The sequence below is a fragment of the Macaca nemestrina genome, chromosome 6 (genome assembly GCF_043159975.1).
Source record: "Macaca nemestrina isolate mMacNem1 chromosome 6, mMacNem.hap1, whole genome shotgun sequence".
Lineage (NCBI taxonomy): Eukaryota > Metazoa > Chordata > Mammalia > Primates > Cercopithecidae > Macaca > Macaca nemestrina.
In genome coordinates, this window is record NC_092130.1 from 59,001,076 (window position 1) to 59,026,556 (window position 25,481).

At 33.7% G+C, this 25,481-nt stretch overlaps 1 long non-coding RNA gene across 2 annotated transcripts in view; it reads right to left on the minus strand.

Moving 5' to 3' along the window:
• The window catches only part of LOC139363786 (uncharacterized), a 264,458-nt gene that overhangs the window by 64,521 nt on the left and 174,456 nt on the right, over positions 1–25,481 (minus strand). The window contains exon 3 of one of the 2 annotated variants that reach the window (XR_011624740.1): positions 21,186–21,280. This is a non-coding gene — a long non-coding RNA (uncharacterized lncRNA). Of the gene's footprint in view, positions 1–19,117; positions 21,281–25,481 lie in introns of those variants that run through there. The other variant, XR_011624739.1, reaches the window with a different exon arrangement.

The following is a 25,481-nucleotide window of genomic DNA, read 5'->3' on the forward strand; positions in this document are numbered from 1 at the left end:
ATTGTGACAATAGGAAATCATATGGAAGGATATATGTACAGGGGTTGAAGTATTATAGTCTTTCAATACATTCTCGTAGGAGTTTTTGCTTTTACATTATCATTCCAGTTGTAAATAATGAGTGCACTGGTTGACCCACTTCTTTATTATCCTAACTTTTAAAGAGTACAAAGAGTCATTCTAAACACATTATTCTGGCATAGGACCACCCATTTTGCTGGGACCATTATTGGGAAAATTTTCTTCCTTGGCGTGAATTTCATGGTGCTCCCAGATGCTGACTTTTGAGCTAAACCCGGCAAAGAAGCATTTTTTTTTTTTCAGGTCTTTTAAGATCATTCCCATTCCAAGAGTTCCATCAGAAAAAAATTTGCTATGTTTGACATAGTAAATTATAATATACATAAGACAGAAGTCTAAAAGTAGTCAATATACTTTCTAACCTTTCTGTCCTGGTATAATGCCTCAATATCTTATGCAAAATTATCCTCTGTTTGACATAATTCTGTTAATGTTTCACTCTAATACATTTAAGAAGGATGAATTATGATAAAATAACAAAGCATAGTGAATTTCTATTTTTGCAAGTAGAAATTTTGTACACAATAATTAGCTACTAGTGAAGGATGTACCACTTAATTACTGGGGTGTTCATGAGTTTTGCCCTGGTCATATGTTTAATCTTCTTGCTCTGAGTAATATACAAAGAAAGCTAATGAGTATTTGTGATTCTGATATGTAGTACATATAGGCAAAATATGAGCACATTTTATATCAATAAGGAAAAATCTGTTCAGAAGCAAGTGAATGATAGAGGCCATAAATATTTAATCATAATTGAAGGAAAAAAAACAGAAGGACAAGCTACTCAGAGATTAATTAGTTTGCAAAAATGTTTTAAAGCTCTTGTGCTATCACATGATCTGACCTCAAGTATCTAGAACTAAGACGTGTTCTCAGAATGAAAGTACATTTTTAAGTGCCAACAACAAAAAAAAGGGGTTCAATATGCATAAAATAGTGATGTTCCATAAAATGAGATGCATCTAAAGAAATGGCTTATGTGAATGCATTTTTGACTTTGTACCGCTGATTTATATCGCACATAAAATAGGAATTTTAAAATTTCGTTTACTAGCTTTAGACATCAAGTTGTATTTATACAAAGCATGAATATATAGCATTTAGAACAGACAATGTGGTTTGGATTTCGATAGAATATTTGATCTTCTAAAGAACAACAAATCATATTTTACAAGTAATTCAAGCAATAGACTAAATAAAATTAATCATTATTCAAGTTTGGTATGTCTGTTCTACAATATGTTCTGAATTAACATTCAATACGATCAGCCACATACAAGAACCTTACCGCAATGACTCATGCTCAAACCTGAAAACAAGAAGAGATGATAAATGAACCTTGTACAAACAAGAGCTATTGGCAATGACAAAAAAGGAGTATCATTTTGTCCAAATTTCTAAAGAGCAACCCGTAACCTATAATCAGTTGTCTTGCTTTTTGATACTTAAAAGTGAAAATAGAAACACTATTTCCCACATCATCTAATCAAGCACAAATAATTAGCTTCTTCATTTGAAAACTAGTCCTTCCTTCAGCTTACTTTTGAAGCTGGCCATGAACTAAAGTATTTCAATCTGTGATACAGTATCTGATTCGCCTCCCATGAGGGAAAATTCAGTCTGCCATGTTAGTGCCTTGTCATCATAATCATCCAAAAGTATTCATTAAGTCTTTCCAGGCAGCATATAGTTGCACCAAATGAGTTCAACATGTGGGAAATGGAATCCAGGAAAGACATCACCACCTTCATTTCAAAGTGGTCCTGTCTAGCCATATGATGTGGACAAGAGAACGAGCAGAAAAGCGGAAAATTTAGACACAAAAGTTTTTTTTCCTTCTATTCCTCTCAGAATTAGAATCTTATGTTTGAAAGATTAGGAGCAAACACTGTTACAGCTTAATGTTTCCTTGAGAATTCAGCACTTCCACTTATTTTACCATAAAATTCTGTTTCCATATCCTTATGAGGGCCTCCGATTATGAATTCCAGAGGTTAGGGCTTAGCCAGCAAGAAAGAACCTGATGACTTGTAGAATCTTACCTAAACAAACTAAGGCAGAATTAGTTAACTACGTTTAAAAATAAAAATAATTATAAACACAACAAATTATTACAAATTCCTGTTTATACAGGTAAAAATGGATACGCAATGGATATCTTGCTGCTACTGAGGAATCTGCCTTTTGAGTTCATTTTCAAAATGCTGATAAATTTTTCCCCAGCCATTTGTTTTTATCTTTTTGCTATTGACTAACATGCCAAAGTTGCTGGCTAATATTAGTGCCCACAGAAAACTCACTGGCTCCCCACGTGTTAGCTAAATACAGATGTACTCACTTAATGTCATCTATAAGTTCTTGGAAACTATAACTTAAATGACATATAACAAAATCTATTTTACAATAGACTAATTGATTTGAACAAGAGTTAAGTTTTTACAGCATATTTCTGGTCCCAAAACATCACCAAACTTCTAAACAAAGACCCAAAACACTTCTAATACTACAAATTGAAATAAATGTGAGCTGTACATACTTTTAAGAAAGATTAATAAAAACAAAAATATAATTATTTACTCAATTTTTACTGAATCAAAGAGTGATGGCAATCACAATGGTGGTGGGTTAAATTAAGGAGTAAATGTGTATCAAAAGAAAAGTGTAAAAAGCAATTCCTATCATCATACATTTCAAAACTCAAATATGACAGGCTCACTGATGCTCTCTTACTGTATTGTCTATTGTGCATTTGCATGATTATTGTCTATGTAGTGATTTTTTATTTGGCAATCATTTGCATTATTTCATTCATTCATTTTTCAACCCACTCATTCCAGTTCAGGTTTGTGGTGGCAGGAGTCTATCCCGGCAGCTCAGGGCACAAGGTGGGAACAAACTTTTGAAAAGACTCCATTCCATCACAGGGTGCACCCACACCACACCCATACTCACTCCAGTTGAGACAATTTAGACCTTAGAGTACGCCTGGCTTGCACATCTTTGAGATACAGAAGGAAACTGGAGTGCCTGGAGAACATCCATAAAGACATGAGGAGAAGCTGCAAACTGCACAGATGGTGGTTCTGCCAGGGAATCGACTTTTTTTTTTAATTGCTTATCAATGTTACAAGGAAAGACTTTGAAAAACAAATGACATTATTGGATGACCTACTGTACCAGATTTCCCTGGAGGCAGGAACATCTTTCAAAAAACCTGGGATTCTGAGAAGATAAAGTAGATGAAGTGTCCTTTACTTTGATAAGCCAATTTTCTTCGTTATATACTTTTCATAGATAATAAAGTCTTATTAGTGATGAGGTCTCATCTGTTCAATGTAGTTGATAAAAAGTGTGACAGTATGTAGGTAAGATGTAACTTCAACTTTATGCACCAGGGTTCTCTGTAAAAGAGCCGAGTTGTTCTGAATAAAGCTGCCTGTCTGTCCTTTAAATTGTCTATTTGCCTCAGAACTTTGTTTCCTAGACCAAGCCTTAGCCTCTCCTGCTGCCTTTTTCGAGTGATTTCACTTTGAAAGATATCATTGTCCAAAGATGTAACTTTGAGATCTGACAGGAAATATCTTCATGACCCTATACTTCTTGCACAAGTCTGTCCATGCTGTGATTTGACCTCAATCTGCTTAAGGCTATCTTCTGTACAAGTCTTCTACTAAGCTAGAGCCAAATGGACAGCTGGAGACTATCACTATGAAAATCAAAGGCAAGGTTACTTTTAGTCTCAATTGGAAATTAGATGGTATGGGAGGCAGAATAATTGCCTCTTGCAACAAAGATTCCATGTCCAGATTCCCCAAACCTGTGAATGTGTTCTGGAAAATGGCTAAATGTGATGTCATTAAATTAAGAACATTGAGATGAGAAGAATATCCTGGATTATCCAGGTGAACCTAATGTAACCACAGGAGTTCTTTTAACAGAAAGAGGAGTTGAACAATGAGAACACATAGACACAGGGAGGGGAACATCACACACCAGGACCTGTCAGGACATCCGGGGCAAGGGGAGGGATAGCATTACGAGAAATACTTAATGTAGATGACGGGTTGATGGGTGCAGCAAACTACCATAGCACATGTACACCTATGTAACCTGCACGTTCTGCACATCTATCCCAGAACTTATAGTAATAATAAAACACACACACAACTCTCACCATTTAAAATTTCAGTCTCCTTTCCTTCTCAAATCTTTATGATTTTCAATGAAAATATTTTCATGCCTGAAAACCAGGAAATTAGTATCAGAGAGATATGAAAATGCTATTAGAGTGGTTTTGAAGATGGAGGAAGGGAACCCAAACCCAGGTATGCAGAAGGCTCCCAGAAGGTGGAAAAGGCTAGAAAAGGGCTTTACATTAATGAGCTAATGGCCAGTGTCAAAACCTATTCCAAATATAGAATTTACTATTGGCATGTTCAAGGTATTTTTATTAAAGTCTAGAATAAGTAAAGTATGTTTTTTTTTCCAGTCCTAGTTATCTATGGTTGCATAACAAACCACCCCCAACTATCTAGTTAATTTCATCAATTTCAGAAATCACCATGTGCAATTTAGTTTCTCACTCTACCCACAAGAAACATACACTGTGGGTTAGCTAGCCATAGAGTAATTACACTATTGCCTTTCTCCCATGCTCCACTGTATTTCTTTTAATATCGAATATATTTTAAAAGAAGATTTTAAATAAGAGTTTATAGGATCATACTAATGGATATTAATGTTGTCTAGAATGCCAGCATCCCTAAGTCGCAATGTTTGAACCACATTTCAAAACCACTTATGCTTCTTTCTGATGGTTCCTGAACAAATGTACAAAACTAAAAATCCACAGTTTAATGCCTGGTATACTTTTGCTTCCTGGTTTAAGAAAATTAAAATGCAACATGTTTTGAATGCTTCTACACCAAGTTCAGTATGATTAAATTGCATATATTTCAATTAGACCATTTAATTGTATTTTGCAATATCACTATTCTTAAAATTAAATCTGAAGGTAGGATAAAGTATTGAATTAAGAATAGAAACAGAAGGCTGAGTTATTAATAAAGATTAAAAAAATTATGACCATGCAAGAAAGATTGTGATCTTTGTTTAATAATGTAAAGTAATTTAGCACTTTATTTTATTTTTTCCCTGAGACGGAGTCTCGCTCTGTTGCCCAAGCTGGAGAGCAATAGCGCGTAATCTCGGCTCACTGCAACCTCTGCCTCCTGGGTTCAAGCGATTCTCCCTGCCTCAGCCTCCCAAGTAGCTGGGATTACAGGTACCCACTGCCATGCCTGGCTAATTTTTGTATTCTTAGTAGAGAGGGGTTTTCACCACGTTGGCCAGGCTCTTCTCAAACTCAAGACCTCAGGTGACCCACCCGCTTCGGCCTCCCAAACTGCTGTTATTGCAGGCATGAGCCACCATGCCCGGCCATCACCTTTCTAATATTTCTTTTATTAACGCTAAGGACTAACAATAGTACTTACTAGTGACTTCTGCGCAGTTTTGAAACATGTCTATACATAATTATCTCCAAAATATAGAAGAGAGCATTGAGGGTAAGATTTTATAAACATTTGGAAGACTGTCACAGCTGCATACAGGAAAAACTAAGTTATTCAGTATTTTTGGTCAAGTCTTCCTTTTCCTCCATTAACTGTTTACAGATATACTTGTATTATAGTAAACTTGTATAGCTTAAGGTTTACTTGAGGTTCTTCTGGGCACAAAATCAGCTTGACCATTCAACTGTATTTCCCTCACAACCAATTCTTTAATATAAGAAAACAGTGAGAATTAGAAGTTTTATAAAATGCTTTTCCATGGAAGTACATTTTTTAAATTTGTCATAGATTCACAGGCAAATTTACTATTTCTATATCCTTCTTAAGATTGAAAAAGGCTTTTACTCATCAACTATGGAGAAAATATAATGGTAAATATGAATGTCTTATAGAAAAAATATTCTGCATATATTCAGTGATTAGATTAACCAACAGTTTCATAGATCTCCATATGTTTTAAGTAGAATAAATCATGGCCCCATTCTGAGATCTGTGGGTCCTAGTCTTTTTTGTCTTCTTTGGCCTCGTTCTCTATTAAAACACACATAGACACGTACAACACACACAAAAATATTTAGATTTATGTTTCACAGCTATCTGAGTATAATGAACAAATTATTAGATATTAACACATTTTTTGACCTAAAAGTTTATTATTTTCTTCTCATTTTAAAGGAAATTAAAACAGTTTTCTGTGCCCCAAAAAGTAATGAGCATCTGTACCTAATAAATAAGTTGACTTTGGATTCAAAAATAAATCTGTATTTTTCTTTGAAATAATTTTTACTTTAATGGGAAATGTTAAAGTGTTAAAGAATACTTAGAAGTTGTACCAATCCTTGACTTTAGCAGAAATTTCAATCCTCAAATTATTTTCCAGGAATTGCTAAGAAGTGGTAAAATTGAGTTATTTGAAATTCACTCATTCTCCTGTAAAACTTATAATGGCACAAGAAAACAGAAGTTATGTAGGCGTAAGTGTGACATAGTAGAATAGAAGTTGTTAGGAGCTTGAATATTCATCAGGGAGATAATTAAATTTTAAGTAATAAGATACTGTATTTATACCTACCTCAAAAAATACTGTAGTTAGCCAAATAAAAATGAGAAACCTTGTGATCCCTGAAAAAAATTGATTTTATATTTCAATGGAAAATAATTAGTAAGAAGTACATAGGAGAAAAAGGCATAAAGGCCATATTCTCATTCTTGAGAAAAAATACAAAACTACATATAGTTTAAAAATAAATTTTTAAAAATATGAATATTAAAGCAATACAATGGAAATTCTTTTTTTTTTTTTTTTTTTTTTTGAGACGGGGTCTGGCTCTGTCACCCAGGCTGGAATGCAGTGGCCAGATCTCAGCTCACTGCAAGCTCCACCTCCCAGATTCACGCCATTCTCCTGCCTCAGCCTCCCCAGTAGCTGGGACTACAGGCGCCCGCCACCTCGCCCAGCTAGTTTTTTGTATTTTTTTTTAGTAGAGACGAGGTTTCACCGTGTTAGCCAGGATGGTCTCGATCTCCTGACCTCGTGATCCACCCATCTCGGCCTCCCAAAGTGCTGGGATTACAGGCTTGAGCCACCGCGCCCGGCCAGGAAATTTTTTATGTAAATGGAAATATCCAGTTTATATTTTATAATTTTGCTAATTGCAATAATATTTTCATAGAGAATATATGACCTAACCTTATTGCACATGGCCAAAATGACTAAAGTGTCCTGTGAAACCAAAACTAATAGAACTAAAATTACAGTATACATTTATTTATAAGATTTCCATTTACTCTCACCTTACAAATATGTTTTAAGATTTATTTTCTATGAGTTTTTTTCCACAGACCTAGTCTATTGATACAATTTATATTTCTTTAGATGGATTATGTGTTTTTTTTTGGCAACATTTATTTGTGTATTATTTAAGTGGAACACTTATTTTTAAAGAATATAAATTAAAGTATTCATGAATTGATTTGTACATTATAGATTAAGTTTTTCAAAACAGCAGTGGAGTTGTGTGTTAATGTGTACTTCATCATTGAAATTGTACATATTGGTACAAAAGCCTTCCAGTATAAAATTTTCTTCCAGCTTTAAAGAAGTATAATTTTTAAAAAATCAAATATATTTAAGGTGTACAACATGGTTTTGATATATGTACATATACATTATGATGTGATTACCACAATCAATTTGACATATCAATCAACTCATAGTTACTATTTTTGTATGTGTGTAATAAAAACACTTAGCAAATTTCAAGTACATAACATATGATTATTAACTATAGTTACCATGTTGTACATTTGATTTTCAGAAGTTATTCATTTTGTAACTGAATGTTTATACCCATTGACCAAACCCCCTTAATTTTCTTTCTTTTTTTTTTTTTTTTTTTTTTGAGATGGAGTTTCACTCTCGTTGCCCAGGCTGGAGTGCAATGGCGTGATCTTGGCTCACCACAACCTCTGCCTCCTGGGTTCAAGTGATTCTCCTGCCTCAGCCTCCCAAGTAGCTGGAATTACAGGCACCCACCACCACTGCTGGCTAATTTTTTGTATTTTTAGTAGAGACAGGGTTTCACCCTGTTGGCCAGGGTGGTCTCGAACTCCAGGCCTCAAGTGATCCTCCCACCTCGGCCTCCCAAAGTGCTGGGATTATAAGAGTGAGCCACCACGGCTGACCAACCCCCCTAATTTTCATTAACCCCTGCTCCCCACAACTTCAAGCCATCACCTTTCTGTTCCCTGTTGCAAGTTAGATTTCTTTTGATTCCACATATAAGTGAGATCGTGCAGTATTTGTGGTTCTATGCCTGGAGCATTCCACTAAGCATAATGTTCTCTAGATTCATACACGTTATTGAAAATGGCTAGATGTCATCCTATTTTAAAGCTGAATAATCTTTCAATATGTGACATAGTTTGTATATTTGTCCAAGACCAAATCTCATGTTGAAATGTAATCCTGAGCATTGGAGGTGGGAACTGGTGGGAGGTGACTGGGTCATGGGAGTAGATTTCCCGTGAATGGTTAGCATCATGCCCTTGGTGCTATCCTCACAATTGTGAACGAAGATATTTAAACATGTGCGGCACCTCCCTCCCTTTGTCCCACCTGCTCCCCTTTTGCCTTTCCCCATGAAGCTTCCTGAAGCCTCCCCAGAAGCTGAGTAGATGCCAGTGCCATGCTTGTACAGTCTGCAGAACTGTGGCCAAATTAAACCTCTTTTATTTATAAATTACCCACTCTCACATATTTCTTTATAGCAATGCAAATATGTCCTAATACATTTCTGTGTGTACATGTAACACATTTTCTTTACTCATCTATCATCAGATACTTAGGTTATTTTCATATATTGACTAATGTAAATAATTATGCAGTGAACATAGGAGTGCAGACATCTCTTTGAGATACTGATTTTAATTTCTTTTGTATATATACCTAGAAATGAAATTAGTAGGTCATATGTTGCTTCTATTTTTATTTTTTTGAGAAATCTCTGTAATGTTTCTTATAATGGCTATACTAATTACATTTCCACCAACAGAGTATAAATGGTCTCATTTCTTTCTGTTTTTGTAAAACTAAAGAAAATTGACATATCTTTTACAAGAATACCAAAAATCAAAGGCTCAAATCAAAATCAGAAAGAAAAAGGGACCATTACAACTGACACCACAGAAACTCGATGGATCATAGGAGATTATTATGAACAATTATACACCAACAAATTGAATAACCTAGAAGAAATGGACAAATTGCTAGAAGCAGACAATCTACTAAGGCTAATTCATGAATAAACGTAAAACTTGAACATACTAATAATGAGTAAGGTGACTGAATTGTTAATCAAATATCTCTCAACAGAGTCCAGACTACATAGCTTCACTGGTGAATTCCATCAAACCTTTAAATACTAATTAATAGCAGTCCTTCTCAAACTCTTCCAAAAATTGAAGAGGGAACACCACTGAACTTACTATATAAGGCAAGTATTACACTGATACTAAAGTCAGGCAAGGACATCACAAGAAAAGAAAATTAGAGGCCAATATACTTGATAAACATAGATACAAAAATCCTCAACAAAATACTAGCATAAAAAATTAACACATTTAAAAAATTAGAAACCAAGCTCAAATGGAATGTATCTCTGGGATGCAAGAATAACTTAACATATGCAAATCTAAAAATGTGATTCATTAGATTAACAGAATGAAGGACAAAAATCATACGATCATCTCAATAGATGCAGAAAAAGCATTTAATGAAATTCAGCATACTTTCATGATAATTTTTCTCAACAAATTAGGTGTAGAAGAAATATACCTCAATATAATAGACCATATTTGACAAACCCACAACAAATATACTCAATGATGAAAAGTTGAAATATTTTCCTCTAAATCACAAGACAGGGATGCCCACTCTCATCATTTATTTTCAGTACAATACTACAAGTCCTCTCCAGAACAGTTAGGCAAGAGAAAAATATAAGGCATCCAAATTAGAAAGGAAAAGGTTAAATTGTCTCTTCTTTCAGAAGACATAATCTTATATATAAAAAATCCTAAAACTACATCAGAAAACTGTTGGAACTAAAATTCAGTAAAGTGCAAACATAAAATCAATATACAAAACCCCTAATTCCTAGATACTAACAAAAAGCTAGCCAAAAAGTCAAGGAAACAATCCCATTTATAATAGCTATAAAAATTAAAATAAAACTATTTAGGAATAAATTTAACCAAGAAGATGAAAAATATAAAGCTGAAAACTATAAAATATTGATGAAAGATATTGAAGAAGACACAAATAAATGAAGAAATAGTCTATGTTAAATGGATCAGAAAAATTAATGTTGTTTAAATGTCTATGCTACCCAAAGCTATCTAGAGACTTAATGAACCTCCTATTAAAGTTCCGGTGAAATTCTTCACAGAAATAAAAATAAAATTATAAAATTTACATGGAACCACAAAAGACTCTGAATAGCCAAATTAATCTTGAGCAAAGTGAACAAAGTCAGAGGCATCATACTACTGACTTCAAAATATACCACAAAGCTACAATTGTCAGAAAGCCATAAGAATACCAAAAATAGTTATAATTTTTGAGTACCTACTTTGAAATAGACACTATACAATATTCTAAATTTCAGACTAATTTATTGCTCATAAAAACTCAATATAGAATATATTACTGTTCTCATTTTTCACCAGAGACCTGCAAGTTACAGAAGTCTTTCTGGTATTCATTATTTAACATATATAGGATTTTTCCACATTCATATATATTGTATTCAATCATTTTACTATTTTGATGTTGTTTTAAACAATTTTTATGTGCAGAGTTCTTATAGAATACAATATTAATCTGTTTAAACAACAAAAACAATTTGTTAAGAAAAAAACGAATAGTAATCAAAACAGCACGGTACTGGCATAAAAACAGACAAATAGACCAATGGAACAGAATAAGAGAGCTCACAAATAAATCTATGCATTTATTGGCTATTTTCAACAAAGTTGATAAGAACACACAATGGGGAAAGGATAGTCTCCACAACAAATGGCATTGGAAAAATTGGATACCCACATGCAGAAGAATAAAATTGGACTCTCTTGTCTCTGCTAATTATGCAAAAATTGTCTCAAAATGAATTAGAGATTTAAATGTAAGACCTGCAACTGTCAAACTCCTAGCAGAAAACATAAAGAAAAATCTCCCTGGCATTAGTCTTGGCAAACAGATTATGAATATGACTTCAAAACACAGGCAACAAATGCAAAAATAAGTGGACCTATGTAACAAACTAAAAATCCCTACACAGCAGAGGAATCAATCAACAAAGTGAAATGAAACCTGTGAAATAGGGGAATGGATTTGCAAACCATGTATCCAACAGGGGGCCAATATCACCTTAGATGTTTGTTAGGCAGACTATTGTGTCCTTAAAATTGAGTTTTTGAAATATTGTTTACTATTACATCTTACTTTGTGGGTGAAAAATAATAGGTGATAGAATATTTGATGAATGCATAAGAAAGATGAGATTATTCAAGTTGTAAAACTAATGCTAATATACAAACTTGTTTGTTTATTCATTCATTAATGGAAACAAGAGGAAACAGCACTATCAATAAGAAATGTTTTATGGGAAGTTGTGTATTATGGTAGACACTACTAACAAAACATTATACAAAGTGCTTTACATAATTTAAGGAAACTGAAAGAAATTAGCAAATATATTGTATTCTGGATATCAATATTGTTTTAATAGTTCTGAAAAACCGCCAGCAATGGGCTCCATTGCCTACATTGTTGATGGGGGATATATTTGAGTGCAAAAATGAGTCAGAATATTTTTGGTACTATATTTCCAGTGGGATTATTAAAGTAAATAGAAGTTATCAAAGCATATGTGTGTGTCTGCACATATACAATTGTACATATATATGATGTACACATATACATGTGTAATTGTACATATATACACCTATACGATGACATTGGCCGCTGCTTATTTGATATTTCAAAATGACTGCTAAAGAGCAGCTTAAAATATAGATGATCATATAGAGCCATAGATTATTTCCTGAGAAAATTAATCAGATGTTTCAGATATCATGAGTATTATATAAAATCTTGTTTATGAAGTATTTGATATGACATCATAAAATAGTGTTTTCAAAATTGACTTATGGGATTTGAGAAGAACAATTTCATAGATTAAAAAGACTCAAAATTCCTAAAGAGTAATGACACATGTCATTGGATGGGATGTGGGGGAGGGATTGCATTGGGAGTTATACCTGATGTAAATGATGAGTTGATGGAAGCTGACGAGTTGATGGGTGCAGCACAGCAACATGGCACAAGTATACATATGTAACAAACCTGCACGTTATGCACATGTACCCTAGAACTTAAAGTATAATAATAATAATAATAATAATAATAATAATAATAAAGAAAAGTTCCAAAGAGAAAATTCTACAGGATTTGGTGTGAGTTGTAATCTTCTTTAACGTTAGATTAAAATCTAAAAAGAAAGGCAACCTGCACATTTGTGGAACATGTGAATTATAGTATATTGGTAGGTGGACAAAAGACTATAATAAATGTAGAAATAAATTACCTACAGAGGTCATAAATGTAGTAAGAAACAAGAAAAAGAAATTCAGCTTGAAAATATTAGACTAACATGTCAGAGAGATAATCATTCCAAACAGAAATATTCAGTTTTGAAAAAGATTACCATTCAATAGCTTTATTGAAAAACCAGTAAACAGAGAATTCTGTACTTATGTGTTTTTAGATTTAATCTTAAACAAACAAACCTACGTCTATTCAGCTTCTGTTCTGGAGCATTCTAGATCCATAGTGGATCATTAATAAATCTGTGCTTGTTGACAAACATCATATTAGCAAGAATTAGAAGTTCAGGACCTCAGGCTTATAACAGAGTCAGAATAGATACATTAGAAAGAAGGGCTTCTAAATATATAATTTTCCTACTTAATAACCATGTTTTATCACTTTTTTTCCCTGCAGAGAATTACATTCCCACACCTTGTAATGCTCAAATGTAATAAAATAAAATAAAGTATGCACCTGAAGTTCTAACACATTTATTTGTGATGTTTTATTCTTGATGAAAACATTTTAAACATTTTGGACAAATCTTTTTTCATTTATCTCAGAGCTCCTTCCCCCACCTATCTTCATATTTCATATTTTATAATTTCCCATATAGCTGGAGAATAAAAATAAAGTGAACAACTAAAATACACAGAATATCCTCAAGCCACATTTTAACCAGCAGTAAATTTCCTTCTATACTGTTATATGTAGATTACTGTTAGTAATACATTTGAAGGGGTTTGATTATAATCTCTCTTAAAAGGTGGTTAATGAAATTATTGAGATATTCTTTAAAAATGGATCAGTTTGAATTACTCTGGTTTGTATATTAGAGCTTTTTCAGAGCTCTGGGGATTTGAGATCTCAAGAATTTTTCCGAGATTTGAACACAGCCTTCTTGACTCACCATTTGAGCATTTCTCAAATGGCTTCATGGAATACTTACTTTTATATGTGTGTGTATGTGTGTTTGTGAGTATATGTAGATAACCATAATACACACACTTGGGTGTAATTTATTTCTCAAATGTACCTCTTAAATGGTTCTATGATCCTAATATTTACAGAGGTGCTATCATAACAAAATGGAGGAGGAGAGATTAAGCCAGGTTATTTATAATGCAGTTTATCATAGCCTTGCTATTACTAATGTACATTGTGAGTCTTTAAATGTTACTGTGAATCCCACTTTTTCTCAAACATATTAGACTCAAACATGTCTTCAAAAATAAGCTTTTAAACAAATTGAAACAAAAACTGTAAACAGAAAGGTGCATGAATCATAAGTGATCAGCTCACTTAATTTACACAAAAGGGACACTCTTACAAATAGAATTACATTGATCAAGACGCAAGGCATTATGAATAATTTCGAAGCCTTTTTCATGACCACTTTTACTCATGCCCTCTCTGCTATCCTGACAGGTAACATCATAAGTTATTTTTCCAAGTTTTGATGTTATAAAAAGACATTACATAGAATATACTCTTTTGTACTGATTTATTTTCCAAATATGAAGAGCAAATATAAAGTGAACAACTGAAATCCATGGAATATCCAGAATACTTAATTACATTTTCGTTTTGAGAAACTGTAGTGACATGCAATAGTGAGAAACAGTACAGAGAAATTACATACACCTTTAACCCAGTTTTCACAAATGGTAAAATATTGCATAACTATAGTACAATATTACAGCAGGGATACTGGCATTGACATAATCCACTGACCTCATCAGATTTCACATTTTACATGCACTTATGTGTATGTGTGTGTATGTATTTATTTCTATGCAATTGTATTACTGTGATGGTTAATACTGAGTGTCAACTGATTAGATTGAAGGATACAAAGTATTGATCCTGGGTATGTCTGTGAGGGTGCTGGCAAAGGAGATTAACATTTGTGTCTGTAGGCTGGGAAAGGCAGACCCACCCTTAGACTGGGTAGGCACAATCTAATCAGCTGCCAGCACAGCTAGAATATAAGCAGTTCAGATAAATGTGAAAACAGAGAGACCAGCCTCGCCTCCAAGACTACATCTTTCTCCTGTGCTGGATGCTTCCTGCCCTTGAACATGGGACTCCAAGTTCTTCAGTTTTGGAACATGGACTGGCTCTCCTTTCTCCTCAGCCTGCATATGGCCTATTGTGAGACCTTGTGATTATGTGAATTAGTACTTAATAAACTCAGCTGGGTGTGATGGTGTGTGCCTATAACACCAGCTACTTGGGAGGCTGAGGCAGGAGAATCACTTGAACCCAGGAGGTAGAGGTTTCAGTGTGCCAAGATCGCACCATTGCACTCCAGCCTGGGTAACAAGTGAAACTCTGTCTCGGAAAAAAAAAAAAAAAAATTTAATAAACTCATACACACACACACATATTCCATTAGTTCTGTCCCTCTAGAGATCCCTGACTAATACAATCACATTTTTGTATTTATGTAATTATCACCATAGTTAAGATATAAAGCAGTTCCAAATTCACAAGGATCTTCCTGCTTCGATATCCCTTTGATGACTACATCCACCTGCATAGCATTCTCTCCCACCATCCCACCCCCATCTATAACCTCCAGGAACTACTAATTTATTTGCTATTGCCACAATTTTGTCACTCCAAGAATGTTACACAAATGTAATGAAATAGTATGGAACTTTTAAAATTTGCTTATTTCACTAAGCGTATTTGCCTTGAGCTTCATCCTAGTTATTTCATGTATTAATATGTTCCTTTGTATTGCTAAGTAGTATTCCATGGTATGGATGTAGCATAGTGTTTAAAAATTCACCATTGAAGGACATTTGAGATATTTCCAACATTGAGTTATGAATAGTGGTGCTCTGAACATTCATGTATATGTTTTTGTATGAACATAAGTTTTTATTTCTCTGGGATTATTGATCAGAAATGTAATTCCTGGCTGATATGTAAATATATGCTTAATATGTTTCAAGAAATTGCCAATCTATTTTCCAGAGTGGCTGTACTATTTTACATTCCCACCATCAATTGTAATTGTGAGGAGTAATTGTTTTTCCTCATCCTTGCTGTCATTTGGTGCTTTCACATTTTTTTTTTTAATTTGCCATTGTGACAGGTATCTCATTCATTGCGCTTTTGTTTTTTCAGTGGCTAATAGTGTTAAACATAATTTCATGTACTTGTTTGCCACCTGTATATATTCTTAAGTAAAAGGTCTATTTATGTCTTTTGTCCATTTTTTCTACTTGGTTTATTTCTTAATGTTGTGTTATAAGAGTTATTTTGAGACAGAGTTCTTTATATAATCCAGATACACAAATTTTTTGTGAGATATATATTTTGCCAATATTTTTTTCCCAGCATGTAGCTTGATTTTAATTTTTTTTTTCAGATTCTTCACAGAGCAAAAGTTTTTATTTTGGCGAGGTATAATTAATTTATAATTTTGCCATTTATGGATTATGCCTTTAGTATCAATGCTAATAACTCCTTGTCTAGCCCTACTTTTTTTTACATTTTTATAATAGAATGATTTATATTCCTTTGGGTATATACCCAATAATGGGATTGCTGGGTCAAATGGCATTTCTGGTTCTAAATACTTGAGGAGTCGCCACACTGTCTTCTTCCACAATGAACTAATTTACATTCCCACAAACAGTGTAAAAACATTCCTATTTCTCCATAGCCTCACTAGCATCTGCTGTTTCTTGACTTTTTAAATTATTGCCACCTTGACTGGCGTGAGATGATATCTCATTGTGGTTTCGATTTGCATTTCTCTAATGATCAGTGATGTTGAGCTTTTTTTTTTCATATGTTTGTTGACCACATAAATGTCTTCTTTTGAGAAGTGTCTGTTCATGTCTTTGCCCACTTTTTTTTTGGTAAATTTCTTTAAATTCCATGCAAATTCTGGATAATAGACCTTTGTCAGAAGGGTAGATTGCAAAAACTTTCTCCCATTCTGTAGGTTGCCTGTTCTGTCTGATGATAGATTCTTTTGCTGTGCAGTAGCTCTTTAGTTTAATTAGATCACATTTGTCAATTTTAGCTTTTGTTGCAATTGCTTTTGGTGATTTAATCATAAAATCTTTGCCCATACCTATGTCCTGAATAGTATTACCTAGATTTTCTTCTAGGGTTTTTATGGTTTTGGATTTTACATTTAAGTCTTTAATTCATCTTCAGTTAATTCTTGTGTAAGGTGTAAAGAAGGGGTCCAGTTTTAGCTTTCTGATTATTAGTCCTACATTTTGTCATGTATACCAAACACACACAAAAACACACAGACACACACCAAAAAGTGATGGTTTTTTAATAGAAAGTGTATAAAACATATTGCTCAATTTTGATAGAATTTGCATCTTTGCTATGTTAACTTTTTCAATCCATGCATATGATATGTCTCTCCATTTATTTAGTTCTTTCAAAAAATTATTTGATCAGCATTTTCAAATTGTCAGCATATAGGTACTATACATGTATTTGAAGTTTTTAATCTAAGTATATTATTTTCTTTAGAACAATTACAAATGGTATTGTATTTGTAATTTCTGTTCCTAAAGGTTCATTATTAGTTTAGATAAATTGAAATTTGATTTGTCTGTTGATTTTTATGCTGTGACCTGGAAGAATACTTTTCTTTTTTTTTTTTTTTTTCTGATAGGGCTTTTTGTTGCTGGGGCGGTCAGAAGTGGATTGAAGGGTAAGCTTCTTTGGCATTTTCCATGTTTATTATCATGCTACCTACAAATAAGGACAGTTTATTTCTTTTTTTTTTCTGTGTATCTTATATTTCCTTTACTTGTCTTTTTGTGCTGTCTAGATGTTCCTGTACTATACTTAATAAAAGTGATAAAAACAGGCATTCCTTAACAATCTTACAGAAAAATGCATGCAGTTTGTCACTGTGAAGTGTGACACCAGCTGTAGGTTCTTTGTATATGTTCTTTATCAAGTTGAGGTACTTACTCTGTTCTTAAGTTGGTGAGAATTTTAGCAGGAATGGATGTTAGATTTTCTGGGCCAATTAGTATGATCAAATAATTTTTCTTCTTTAGTTGGCTGATACAATAGATTACATTGAACAATTTTTGAATAGCAAACCAGCATTGCATTCCAGAAATAAGTACAACTTGGCCATGGTGTGTAAATTTTTTTAGACATTGGTAGATTCCACTTGATCATATTTTGTTGAAAAGTTTTGTGTCTAAATTCATTTCCTTTTTTTTTTTTTTTATTTTTGAGACCGAGTCTCACTCTTTCACCAGGCTGCAGTGCAGATGCGCCATCTTGGCTCACTGCAACCTCTGCCTCCTGGGTTAAAACAATTCTCCTGCCTTAGCCTCCCTAGTAGCTGGGACTACAGGTGTGCACCACCATGCCCAGCTAATTTTTGTATTTTTAGTGGAGACAAGGTTTCATCATGTTGGCCAGGATGGTTTCAATCTATTGACCTCATGATCTACCTGCCTCAGCCTCCCAAAGTATGGGATTACAGGCATGAGCCACCATGCCCAGCTGGTCATTTCCTTTTTCATACTTATTTGTTCAGTTTTTGTATGAAAGTACTACTGGCTTCACATGACCTGTAAAGAACATAGCATAATTTATCCATTCTAAGAATTATAGACATTTGTATGTTTCACAGTTTTTAATTACTACAAAAAAGTTGCTATATACTTTGGCAAATATATTAATAAATTTCTGTTGGAAATAATTCGCAGGGTAAAATTGCTGAATTAAAGGTAATATGCATGCTTAGCTGAAATACGTATTACCAAAATTTTAGTGAAACTGGTCATAGCAATTTACCACTATTGAAAATGGCCAGGTGCTGTGACTCACACCTGTAATCCCAGCAGTTTGGGAGGCCAAGGCAGGTGGATCACCTAAGGTTAGGAGTTTGAGATCAATCTGACCAACATGGTGAATCCCCATCTCTACTAAAAATACAAAAATTAGCTGGGTGTGGTGGTGGGCACCTGTCATCCCAGCTACTTGGGAGGCTGAAGCAACAGAATTGCTTGAACCCAGGAGGTAGAGGTTTCAATTAGCATTGTTTCAGATGACTGCAATATCCAAATAGTTATCTTCGTAGTAAACCAATATCTATGCAGAGAGTAATCCCAGAGCTTCAGGGAAAGATTCTAATTTAATATATTAATTGAGTCAGAATTTTCATTCAGTTTACTCCCCATCTTGAACTGTTTCTTTTCAGAGATATAAATATAAATATATATTTTTTATTATATATATATACACACACATATATACACATATACATATACATACACACACATATATATACACACACACATATATATACACACACACACACACACACATATATATATATATATATTTGCTTCCTGTGATTTTGGGTTAAATTTAGACCAGATTATCACATATGAAAGCAGTTACAAATAATATACATGCACTCAAAGCTGTAAGACATAGTTACATACAAGCTACGAAAGCTCTTGCAGTGGGTCTCCAGCCTTTGGATACAGGCCCTGCCTCGAGCTTCTCTTCTCTACTCTGTCATGAACTACCACACAATAAAATCAATTATCATAATATAACACAGTACATGTTTTCCCATAAGTGAAACTGATTTGGAGACACATATGGGAAAAATGAGATCTGGATTTAAAGAGGCAGACAAACAATATATGCGTATTTTGGTGATTAATGTTAATATACATAAAACAGTTGAGTTTTGTATATTGAGTGAATATATTATTTGTAAAAAAATTGTAGGCTATGCATTCAAACCTCTGATCATCAAAAACACATTACTTCAGCTGTCTTATCAAAGGTATTTTTTATTTTACAAATATAATTTTGACTAAGTTTGAAGTTTGAAAAATGTATGTTTTACACCCATATTCTATGAAAGTAATAAAACATAAGATTAATACGTTAATCAGAAATAAATTGTAGCTATTAATACAATTTAGTACTTGCAATAAATCTGAAAACAAGGCTAAATGCATTGTAATTACTTTAATATACTACATAATGTGTTTGAAATGAATGCTAATTACAATATTAATCATTATTGAACATTTGATAATACATAATAGCCTTGTGATGAATAGCAACAATATTTAAAAGCCACCGAATGATGCATATTTTCTGTCTCTACTTACTATTAATTGATGCTAGAAGTTTCTTATTTTGAAGAGTCACACACTAATGGAATATGTTTCTATATTTTATGTATGTTACCTTTTTTGAAGATAAAGCTGTATAGTATTAAATTCATTCAATTCAGTACAAATAATTAAAAGATTCTATGGCCCTTTATTGTTTTCAATGTATTTTTAGAGACCCACATATTTATCTGAACAATTTCTTCTAGCTCAGATTAAAAAGTCTTGTGTCTGTTCACAAGGATGGTGTATTAGTTCTCATGTTGCTAATTAAGACATACCCAAGATTGGGTAATTTATAAAGGAAAAAGATTTAATTGACTCACACTTAAGCATGGCTGACCTTGCACCCTCTGAAGCAATGGCCTAAGCTGTACCTTGACCTCTTTTAGCCATGGCTGGAGTGACTGGAACTCAGGGCACCAAGTCCTGAGGCTGCACACAGCAGGTGGGACCTGGACCCGGCCCAGGAAACCATTTTTCCCTCCTAGGCCTCTGGGCCTGTGATGGGAGAGGCTGCTGCAAAGGTCCCCGACATGTTCTGGAGACAATTTCCCCCAATCTCTTGGAGATTAGCACTTGGCTTCTCATTACTTATGCAAATTTCTGCAGTTGGCTTGAATTTCTCTCCAGAAAATGGGTTTTTCTTTTCTTCTCTATCATGAGGCTGCATATTTTCCAAAATTTTATGCTCTGTCACCTCTTGAATGCTTTACTGCTTAAAAATTTCTTCTTCCAGATACCCTAAATCATCTCTCAAGTTAAAGTTCCACAGATCTCTAAGGCAGGGGCAAAATGCCACCAGTCTGTTTGCTAAAGCTCAGTTAAGAATCACATTTGCTCCAACAAGTTCCTATTCTCCATCTGAGACCACCTCAGCCTGGACTTCGTTGTCCATATCACTGTCAGCATTTTGGTCAAAGTCATTCAACAAGTCAGTTCCAAACTTTCCCATATATTGCTGTCTTCTGAGCCCTCCAAGTCTCTAGGAAGTTCCAAACTTTCCCACATTTTCTTGTCGTCATCTGAGTCCCCTAAACTGTTCCAAAAAAAACTGTTCTCTGCCTGTTACCCAGTTCCAAATTAGATTTTACATGTTCAGGTATCCTTATAGCAGCATCCCACTCTACCCATATCAGTTTACTGTTTTTGCCAATTCTCATGCTGCTAATAAGGATATACTCAAGACTAGGTAATTTATACAAGAAAGAGTTGTAATTGACTCACAGTTTTGCATGACTGGAGAGATCTCAGGAAACATAAACATGGCAGAAGATGAAGCAAACACATCTTTCTTCACATGATGGCAGCAAGGAGAAGTGCTGAGTAAAAGAGGGAAAAGCCCCTTATGAAATCATCAGATCTCATGAGAACTCACTCACTATCATGAGAACAGCATGATAATTGCCCTCATGATTAAATTACCTCCCACCATGTCTCTCTCATGACACGTGGTGATTATGGGAACTATAAATCAAGGTGACATTTGGGGACACAGACAAACCATATCAGGTTGTTAAAATTATGTTACCTAATACTGAAAGATCTGTTATTTTTAAACTCAACTGTTTCATTTTTATTGTTATAGGTAAAATTTTTACAATATTTACTTTGTTTAGTATTAGTGTACCTGAAGCATGAAACATGCTACATGAGACTCTGGGATGCATATATGCATTGTAAAATTTAGAAAAAAAATACTTCACATAAAGTTAAAATAAGACATTAAATTCTGTAGCAAAATAGAGGATGAGCTAAACAAAGTAAAATTGTTTGGCATAGGGGTATAATTTTAAATTCTATCCTTCTTCCACCATACACACTTATGCAAAGCACCCTTTTCTCCCATGCCCACCACACCATCAGCAAGCCTGGGATCTAAATGTGTCTTTAACAAGAACAATAAGAGAGTTTCCTTGGAATCTTTCAGTTACTCTATATAAGTTAGAAAAGAACAATCCTAAATATACCCCTTACCTGAAATTTCCAACTGTAGTAACAAATGAGAAGGCTTAGATCGGTGGTAGAACAAATGATCATTTGCAGAACAAATGATCTAATTGTTTAGAAAATCACTATACAAGTTGCATGAACCACTTGTCTCAAACTTCTGTGACAAACAGCAATTTATATTTCTTTTTTGTCCCACCTAACAAAATATTGGAGGCCTTTATCTTTTTTCTCTCTCCCTTTCTATTATCTGAACACTTTTACCAATTATTTCTAAAAAAAACTTAGAATTGCTGAGACTTTTAATTCACTAACTTAGCCTCATAGCTTTTGCCAGAATTTTTTTTTCATGTGTGCAGAGATTGCATTTGGCTATATACGGTGATCATAATGAATATGTGATTGAAGGAATACTTAAATTTACTAAAGAATAGTCCTTAGAAAAGTCTGACGATGGATTTATTTGCTGCTTGTTTCAAAGCCACACGTTAATGATCCATTTAAAAACAAATGCAATGCATTTGCTTGAACAGAATTTTATTATTTATGCCTTTGAGTATAGTTTAATTATGTACTACAGACAGATGATGTTACTATTATATTTTATTACTTTAGGAAAAAGTGTAATTCTCTTTTGTTTTAAAAAGCTAAAAAGTTGTTGCAACTGTCATATTATTTACGCAGATGGCCTAAGAAATATTTCAAGTTTTCCCCTAAGAAAAATGTTTTCCTATTCCTTTGAATTATTGAGAAAAGTTTCAATTGTTTACACATTTTAATACCCCCTGCTAAACCTCTGATTATTTCAGTTCCTTGGCATAAGTAAAATGATAATCTACTCATTTAGAGTTAACTACAATGCATTCTCCAAGCAATCGATAAATAATGATTTTTTTAAAGTTTTTACAATTTATTGACTAAAGTTGTACAATCACTTTTGACATAATTTATTGTTTGTAATAGGTGAAACAGACATATGAAACAAATGAAAATTAAATATCTGAGTTTTTAATGCAAGCATAAGAAGCACAGAGACAGCTTTAGGAGGAGTTTAATAAGAAAGAGTTTATTGAGAAACTGTGATCTGATCAGCATTTTAGAAATAGTGTAGGGTGGTCAGCAGGTCCTGGGGCAGTGCAAAAGCAAAGCAATTTCTGTAGTTTCACCTTGAGGATGAAGTGAGTAACTGTTCCCCTGGATAGGCTGAATGAAGCTTCCCTAAAAGGGCCTCCTTTGTCATATCCCATAACTTCCAAAGAGAGGATTCAGCAAATTGTAAAATTGTGTGACCTTAACTTGTGGCTTCTGAGTTGGCAGGGCATTGTTTACATATGTTACAACTCTGCAGCAAAACAAAAAAAAATAGCATAGCTACAGTTCTATGCCACATAAGTTCTCCTTGTCATCCTATCACAAATGAAACCCAATTCTAGGGTGTGCTGATATCCCTCCTAACATAGAATGCACCCCAGAACTAACACAGGAACAGAAAACCAAGCACTGCATGTTCTCACTCATAAGCGGGAGCTGAACAATGAGAACACATGGACACAGGGAGGGGAACATCACACACCAGGGCCTGTTTGGGGGTGGGGGCTAGGAGGGGGATAGCATTAGGACAAATACCTAATGTAGATGATGAGTTGATGGTTGCAGCAAACCACCATGGCACATGTATACCTATGTAACAAATGGGCAAGTTCTGCACAAGTGCCCCAGAACTTTAAGTAAAATAAATAAATAAATAAATAAAATATAGATAGATCTCATTTATACTTTAAACTATTATTCTCAGTTCCCATATTTTGAGACAAATGAGATAGGGACAATTTATTTAAGTACCCTTTGGTATTTGTAGTAACAGTTGTTATTCTTGAAAACAATATGTATCAAAATAATGTGTAGGCATTGTAGAAAATTTAAAAAACCCAGACTAGCATGAAGGAGAAACTAAAGATTACCTGTAATCACACCTCCAAGAGAAAAATCACTAAGACATTCTGGTTTCATGGTGAAAATCTTTTTGGTTCCTTTTTCTCTTTTTTACATAACACATATACAACATAATACATAACAAATTGTATCATATACACCCCTTCAGCTTCTTATTATTACTACTACTATTATTATCATTATTATTTTGAGACAGTCTTGCTCTGTTTCCCAGGGTGGAGTGCAGTGGTGCGATCATAGCTCACTGCAGCCTGAACCTCTGGGGCTAAAGGGATCCTCCCACTTCAGCCACTCAAGTAGCTGAGACTACAGGTGTACGACACCTAGCTATTTTTTGTATTTTATTTTTGTAGATAAGGGATTTCACTATGTTTCCCATTCAGGTCTTGAACTCCTGACTTCAAGCTTTCTGCTTGTGTAGGCTTTTAACTTATAAAACACTGTTCACTCACTGTATAACTTGTCATGTTACTGAAAATTTAAATAACAAGGAATACATAGAAAACAAACACCAATAGCAAAACTTTAAATGATGAAAGAGAAAAACTGCAAAAGTACTACAGTTGGATCTTTAATTTTTTGACTCTTCCACAGGCAACTTCATATACTAGAACAAACAGAATCCTTGGCTTAATAAATGAGTTCCAATTTTGATTCCATTACTCAGTAACTAGTTGGTTGTGCTAAGTATCAGGTTGGTGCAAAAGTAATTGTGGTTTTTGGAGTTGAAAGTAATGGCAAAAACTGCAATTACTTTTGCACCAAGCTAATAGCTAAGCATATTACCTAGCCTCTCTGAGCTTCAGTTTTTACATGTCTTTGGATAGCTTACTAATAACCATCTTAAATATTGAGCCTGGCCACAAGGCAAATAAAGGGATTGGCATAGTGTGTTTTGCATCGTAAAGAACATAAAATACGATTTTTAAAATAGTTCCTCATCCTCAAGAAATACAAAAACTTTTCCCAGGAGTTATGGGAGTGGAGATAAAGGAACATTAAAAATATATTTTTGTTGATATTGGGAACAAATTTAAAAGAAAAATATAAAAATAAGAAATAAAACATTGTTCCAATATAATTCAACATGAAAAAGTTAGTTTTTGTTTTAAGTTTTAAATACGTTATAGTTATTACAGTCAGAAAATGATAAACTATTTAGATTCAATAGGCAAAAACCCTAAAGTATAAATTTGTTTAGAGTATAAACACAAAATAAAATTTAGAGACAATTTATGAAATCTAATGAAGCCGAATATAGAGTTGAGGCAGAGTAGAAAAACACAGTGAAATATTTCTAGTGTTACAGACAAATGGAAAGCATGGTGGCCGTTAAGAAGAGAAACAAAGAGAAAAATTTACCCCTAGCAACCCAGATGTTTATCTCCTTTGTTTGACAAAAGTTGCTGTATTGATATATTAGATGGGAAAAAATAAAAGACCACATTTCATTTCTCATGAACAAAAAAGAAAGTATATGAATTTTTTATTTCCAGACTTTCTGACCCCCAAAAGGCATTGAACTTTCTTTGAATTTTGATATCTTTATAATTTTAACCTTATCCAACAAGACAAATATTAGTATAGATTTAAAATGATGAAGCCCTTTGAAAGTAGTAG